This window comes from Echinops telfairi, unplaced genomic scaffold (genome assembly GCF_000313985.2).
Source record: "Echinops telfairi isolate 266 unplaced genomic scaffold, ASM31398v2 ScPeMD7_1;HRSCAF=3_0, whole genome shotgun sequence".
Classification (NCBI taxonomy): domain Eukaryota; kingdom Metazoa; phylum Chordata; class Mammalia; order Afrosoricida; family Tenrecidae; genus Echinops; species Echinops telfairi.
The window spans coordinates 39,303,948-39,311,201 of NW_022103896.1; the positions used below are offsets into that span (position 1 = coordinate 39,303,948).

Here is a 7,254-nt window from a genome sequence, read left to right on the forward strand (position 1 = left end):
GGTAGATCAAGGTCTGTGTGTTGATCTTTAGGAGCGTTTTCTAGACGGGGTGCCACGCCCTGGCCCCAGCGTCCATCATTTGTCTTCCCTTGGGACCTCCTTGCTCTGCTTCCCTGCCGCTCCATTGCACGTACCCAGTGTTTTGCCTCAGTGTGGTGGGGTCAGCACAGTTGTCCATTCCCCAAACGAGTATCTTTATCATGAGAATGTATTCCTTCATATGATTTTGCTTCATATGACTTTTACATAATAAAATTTAAATGAAAGCTTTCTATTTACCAAAACAAACAAACAATTGAACAACAATGAAAAATAACAAAAACAACAATAAAACTCACTGACATTGAGTGGATTCTGACCCATAGAGGCCATCCAGGGCAGAAAAGCAGTGCCTCTTTTGTTTTGGGGGGCTGCAAAGTCTTTATCAGAGCAGAAAGCCTCATTTTTCTCCTTCAGAGTAGCTGTGGGATTCGAACTGCTGCCCTTGAGATTAGTGCAACTCACTAGCCCCCATGCTCTTTTCATTTTACCAGTAGAGTTCAAATTTTTATAATTAAGAGAAAGAGAAATGTGTACTGCAAATCAAACTGTGAATTTCAATCCTGAATCTATTTGAAATACATGCTTGACCTTACTCTACAGCTCTCTTTCGGTTGGCAGTCCAAGTATGGATCCATCTGTTGGACCCAGGATCTCCCTGCTCTTTCAACACCCTGAGATTAGGGGGAAAGGAAGGCTCATTTCCCAAAGAAACGGAATGCACAGCACACAATACGTATGCAGAAAGAGGCCAGAATCCAAAAGAGAGATGGACAATGCATAATGAATTACAGTTGCTGTTGTATTCTATCTGGTGAGAATCATAAATCCCTATTAGATCACCAGTTCCTATATAATGATAAACCAACTAGAACTCAATAAATTCAGGAACAAGAATATCTGAAGTAATAGCTTGGCTCTGCCTCCTGTATAAAGTTTGTTCCCAAAGTGTCAGTGTGGTCTTAAATGGTAATAACTTCAGAAGTACAAATGCTACAAAAATCATCCCCCCTCCCCCCCCGCACCAAAAAAAAAATCATTTGAAAATTCAACTGCTTAAACTTATATACCTTGAATTCTCATATTTATCTTGCCTTGTGAATCTGAATAGTGCCTTTTAAATTTTCCTTTTTTGTGGGGGTAGTTTCTGGATGAGCCTTTCTTAAACCAGCAGAACTGTAGAGGAGGGCTACTTCTCTGGATATCCTGGTCACTTAATCTCTCTTGTGGGGTCTTGTCAGCACGGTTGGGGATGCACCACAGCCCCATTCCTAGGCTGATCTTCAGGACAGGATTACAGAAGCAATTTCAGTCCCTGAGCAACATTTGATAATAGTTTTTGGAAAGCTCAACAATCCACTAACACAAGACAGTTATTATGTTCAATTTGAATAAGAAACAAATTAATATTTTAAACATGTAGATAATTTACCTTGCAGATGTTTTCTGCAGGGTGCTTTCAGTGGGCCCCAGAGCCACTCGCCACTGCTGCTGCCCTGGAGGGAGAGGCCTGACCCCATTACATTCTTTCCAAAATGTGGCTAGTTCTCTGTGCAAATGGAGGGGTGGAAGTAGACCCATTTGGGGAACCTGGGGAGTACTTCAGGCTGAGGGCGGGAAAAGCGGAGCTGAAGTGCATGAAGCTACCCTGTAATTCTATGAATTTCTTTCAAAGGCAACAGGTCCACCAGGAGATAGTAAATTCCAGAATGAAAGGCACCACACAAATGAAACAGTCCCTCCTTTTGTTGGTACATCAAGTACAGCCTCAACATGTGCAAAGCTTTCAACTGAAACCATAAAATCGTTGTCACATCTGATCACTTAACAAATCTGTATTGTTGATTTTATTACCCAGTGTATTGAAACCTTCACATCCAGGAACTAGCCAAGCGCTATTATTTTTTTAGTAGAAAATTAGGGTTTTTATTGTATATATTTTCACAGTCTCAAACCACAGGAAGATTTTTATAAAGGGGAAAAATTATGCTTCAAACAAGTTTGGCATTTTTGTGATAAATAATAAAAATAAAAATCTATCAATCTAATTATTTGGTCTTCTGTAATACTTACACAAATGATGAAAACACTTTTAAAAAATAGACCAGAATTTTACTCAACAGAGACACAGTGAGAGCTATATAAAATGATGTTTTACAAGAACTGAAAATTTAACTGGATAAAGATCCAGGTATAGATTGTTAATGTGGGTTTGATTCTAATTACTATCAGACTCTGTTGAAGAAGTTTAAAATTTTTTCATAATCCTCCCTGAACTTTAATAGATGGATTATTTTCAGAGTTTAGATTTTAGGAATATGCAGTAATAGAGACTCTCTGGGTTGAGTCATCTGCTTCTCTGCCAGGTCTCATTTCTCACCATCCCCAGAACACTCTCTGTCTCTTTAAGTTACCAAGTAAACTCACGCCTGTCAATTATTAGATTCTAATTACCCTTCAAAACTTTCCGACCAGCTACCAGGAAACAGAATGATGGAATGGCTATTGAGTTAAAAGGAGATTAGACAAATACAAATAAATTACACTTATTTTATGCTCCCATCACCCTAGGAGATGACTTAACAGCGAAAGGAAAAGAATCATATTGTAATAATGAAATCAGAGAGGGAATTCAAGCCCCAGAGGTGATTCCCCGAAGTTTATGGTAATGCACACCTTGTGGGGGACCAAAAATCAACTGGAAAAGCTTCCTGAAAACTGTTCCAGCTATTTTCTCATTTAAAATGTTCCAACTTTACTTGACCCCTTAGTCATCATATTACTTACATTTATGATGTATTTTGAAATCTATTACCAAAAACCCAATGGATTCAATATGGGTTGTTATAACCAAATCATAACATTTATGAAAGAAAACTTCTTTGTTAAGTGTTTCTTCCTTTGGAATTTTATTTGCAAGAGACACAAATGTTTTCAGACAAGCAAGGCTTGTTTGAAACAGTCAGTACATACATGTGTGGCTAAGGACAAACACAAGAGTCATGGCGTGTTTCCCTTACTTTGGTGAGGTCAAGGCAAAACATAGCACTAGCCTCTGTAATTACGCTTGACTTTAGCAATTAGAATAACTCAGATAAAAATATTTCATTTATTACATTATTCTCCTCTTACTCAACAATTCAAGTTCAGATTTTTGTTACAATGGCCAAGTAAAGGCATTCATACCAGTGGATGGAGCTAGAAAAGCGGGGGACACGGCCGTGATAGTGGGAGCAATGTGTCTTCACTTAAGTGAGAACAGCATGTCTTCATTTAAAGTATGAAGTGTCAGGACCTTCAATTAACAGTGGAACACAAAGTGGAATTGGGCATATGGGGCCCCTGCTCCGTGTGCTGGTGAGGAGGGTCACAGATGGCCACTAACATGCGTTCCCAATATGTGACAGTCAACAAGCATTCATGGTGCTTATCAGGAGGAGCTGGGCTTCATCACTATACTCCCTCCTCACCTGTCAACATGGTTAGGTTCCAGAGACGAGGTTATTATGCAAAGGTCGGCATTACGCAAGCATGAAGGGTCACATCAGATCATGAAATAGAGAAGGACTACATTATTACATAACTGCCAAACCACTGAAAATCATGGCCCAGCCAAGGTGACATGTAACATTAACTTAACTTTAATCACTGCCGCCTTGTACCTCAGCATTTGCTCCTACCCTGCTGTGTGTCTTTAAGGCACAAAATAGTTAGATAGTAGATTCTTTATGATCTTTTCTCAATGCACAATGTTGGAAAACAAGATAGTTATTGAGGTACAACTGTACTAGTAAAATTATACACATATTCTTATGGTTAAGCACTGACCTTTTTTGTAGTACATTGCCCCCAACCCCAAAGTCTACTTACAGGATGATAAAATGCTTTTCTAAAATGAATGTATTCCACTGAATTAATCTGAGTTTCTCTCTTTCTCTCTAAGCAGTCATCTTAGGAAGCTAAATGCATTGCGCTTCTTTTGGAGTGGAGGAGTTGGAAGACTATTCTCAATGGTGACATATACTCATCCTTGGGAGACAGTGATGAGATTTAGAAGCAACCAAATGCTTTGAGATAAATTCAGTGAAACTCACATTAGCCAAGCTGCTTACAGAAAGATGGGATTGGGAAATCAGTTTGCTGAAAAGAGAAAGAAAAGGGTAGGAAGGATAGCAGACACTACCCAATGGCACAGGAAAAGGGAGGAGCAATTATAGACCGGAGAACAGCAAGATTAAAAACATAAGAGAAGAAAATTTATTGTGCTTCCTAGTGCCAATGATGAGGCAATTTGAACATTAAATATAATGAGGTTAGAATAATACCAATCGACGACAACTAATTGGCCACTACTGAAAGAAGCTAGAGAATCGACTCATTTTAGAAAATGGGTAAACAATGGGAAATAATCATGCATTTATCCTGCCTTTCTTGGATGAACAATACCACTAAGTAACTAAACAGCAGACGAGGGAAGGTTTCTATTTATAGAAATACTTCAGTTGACACATTAAAAAACTTTTTTTTTAAATCCTAGAATTAGTCCTAGAATTAGAATACTACCGTTTGTACAGTTCTAGTGAATTTAGACATAGAACATCAATGATAACTAACCTCACGAAAAAGGCAGACTTTTAAACTTTATATGCAGACTCATGGATTAATACAATTCATCTTAGGAGAGGCTTGCTAAAATCAAAACCAAATAAACCTGAATGTGATAATGCCAACTACTAATTTAACCATGACCAAACCATGAAGCACCTAGGACATGTTGGGACCTGGAGAACATCAAGCTGGGTGAAAATAGTCATTCACAAAAGGACAAATGTTGTGAGATCACTGCTATGGGGGGGCGGGGGTGGGGTGGGGTGGAGAACCTAGATAAAGACTTTCACATCAAACAGAACACACTTTGAGCAGGGATGGGGGACACCAGACCAGTGCGGGGAAAACAAAGCAGTGGGGTAGACTGTGGACAGCTGTTGAGGTGGGTGTCAAGGTAGACTGCAGTCCCCAAGAGGGAGAAGAGAAATCAAGGAGGGTGCAGGATCAACGATCAGGAGATTTGATTCAGTCAATTAAATTGTTGAATGCAAACTGGGTGACCTGCAAACCCTCACCTAATTTACCATTGAAAAAAGGGGAGGATAGGGAGCTGATAGCATTGATGAGTGTATAACTCCACTCGATGGGATTGAACAACAGAAATGTATGTGGATGGAAATACTGGATTGTGTAAGATATGTCAAGAAAACTATTAGAAAAATAAATTGATAAAAATTGTTATGTTGGGCAAAGATATTATTTTTCAAGTGAGTTACTGATGTACGGGAACAATCAGCCAATTTAAAAACAAACAAAACAAAAACTATATACAGAATGGATTCAACAAGTTCACAGAAAACTTCCATTAACTTTTCATTCTATTCCCATTAACATTTTGAGGCCCTCTCGTGTATATATATACAAACACCCACATAAATAAATACATTATGATATTTATTAGAAAATTGAAAATTTTTACACTGAATATTTTGTGATATTGAGGTTTTTTTTAAAGGTTTGATAATGGTATAGTGGATATTCTTTAAAGTACTTATCTTTTAGCGATATATATTGATATATTACAGATAGTGTAAGATGAATCTTGGGATTTGTTCCAAATACCAAGTGTTGGAAAAGTACATAAAAGTATACAAAAAATAATACAGACCACTAACTAACAACTGTTTTAAGCCGGAAGTTCATCACACTATTCAATCTACTTTTACATACGTTTGAAATTGTTAAAAAGCCTTTTAAAGGCACAGAAATGAGAATTAGTGTGTTATAAAAGTCATATATGTTATAAAGGTCATACTGGAAGATCATCTCAACTCCCCTATTTCCTTTCAAACCATCCAACTTCTATCCCTCTCTTCAAGCTCAGCAGGTAATCTTGCTTCTAGTTTCAAGGGCATTAATACCATTACATTGATCTCTATCCCTTGGTACTAAGCTGAACGATCGCATAGGCCACCATTTGCCTTCCCTCCCTGAATTTATTAAAATAAAGAAGCTGTTTGCTCCTCTCTTCTCAAACCAGTCCTTCCACAGATGCAGTGCCCCTGCTCCTTTCTGTCTCAGGAAGCCATCCTTAGCTTCCCTCTTTAGTCTATCCAACTCCTCCCTCAGCGGGTCCTTCTTACTCAAGTGCCAGGGTCTTTCATCATTAAAGAAAACCAGTAACTCTGGTCTCAAATGTTCCTTTGTATGAAGTATACCACCCTTATTCTTTTTGTTCACAGTCTACTTTCTTAGAAGAGTTATTAAGTCTTCTGTCCCAGTTCCTTATTCCTGCTTATTCATCAGCGAGGATACAACCAGGTCAGTCCACCTGGGGGAGGAGGAAGCACTGATCATCACAATGTCTACCCGTACATCAGCTGCCTTCCGTTCTGCATCTTACTGGACCTCAAGGCACTCTTTGGCACTGATGAACATCTTCCTTCTTGAAGGGCTCCTCCCGTGGCTTCCGTGACAAAACACTCTCCACGCTTTTCTCTTAGTCCTCAATTTCTATACCAGGCTCCTCCCTTTCTGACTGGACTTCTTCAAGATCAAACCGTAAGCTCTTTTCTCTATTATATCTCTCCAAGAGATATTTAAGAAATTTCATCATGCTCACGGCTTCAATGGACATCTGTATTTTAAAGACTCCAAAACATCCAATCCTGGATCACTAGTCCTGACCTCTCCTGTGAATTCTAGATATGTATATACACTTAACACAACACAATAAAACCAAGAAAACTGTATAATCTCTCTACCCTCACAAGTAAAAAAATAATATGAATCCTTCAAGTATTTTCTATTTCAGCAAAGATGATTAACTTCTATCTGATTAGACCAGTCACAAGCACCGTGCCCCTCCCCCACAAAAAAGAGAAAAACCTTAATGCCGTCAAGTATAGATTTCAACACAGTGACTCTAGAGGATACGGTCCCTGTGGATGTCCAAGGCTGTAAGGCTTTCTGGGAGCAGAAAGCCTTCTTTTTCCCCTATGGAACAGCTGGTAGGTTCAAAGTGATGACTTTCTTTCTTTTTTTTTTAAAACATTTTATTAGGGGCTCATACAACTGTTATCGCAATCCATACACACATCAATGTGTAAAGCGCATTTGTACATCATTCTCAAAACATTTTCTCTCCACTTAAACCCCCGACATTAG

The 7,254-nt window shown here is 38.7% G+C and overlaps 1 protein-coding gene across 1 annotated transcript in view; it reads right to left on the reverse strand.

The window, feature by feature from the left end:
• VPS13B (vacuolar protein sorting 13 homolog B) overlaps positions 1–7,254 on the reverse strand; it is an 809,204-nt gene that overhangs the window by 190,461 nt on the left and 611,489 nt on the right. The gene's annotated exons all lie outside the window — the stretch shown is intronic.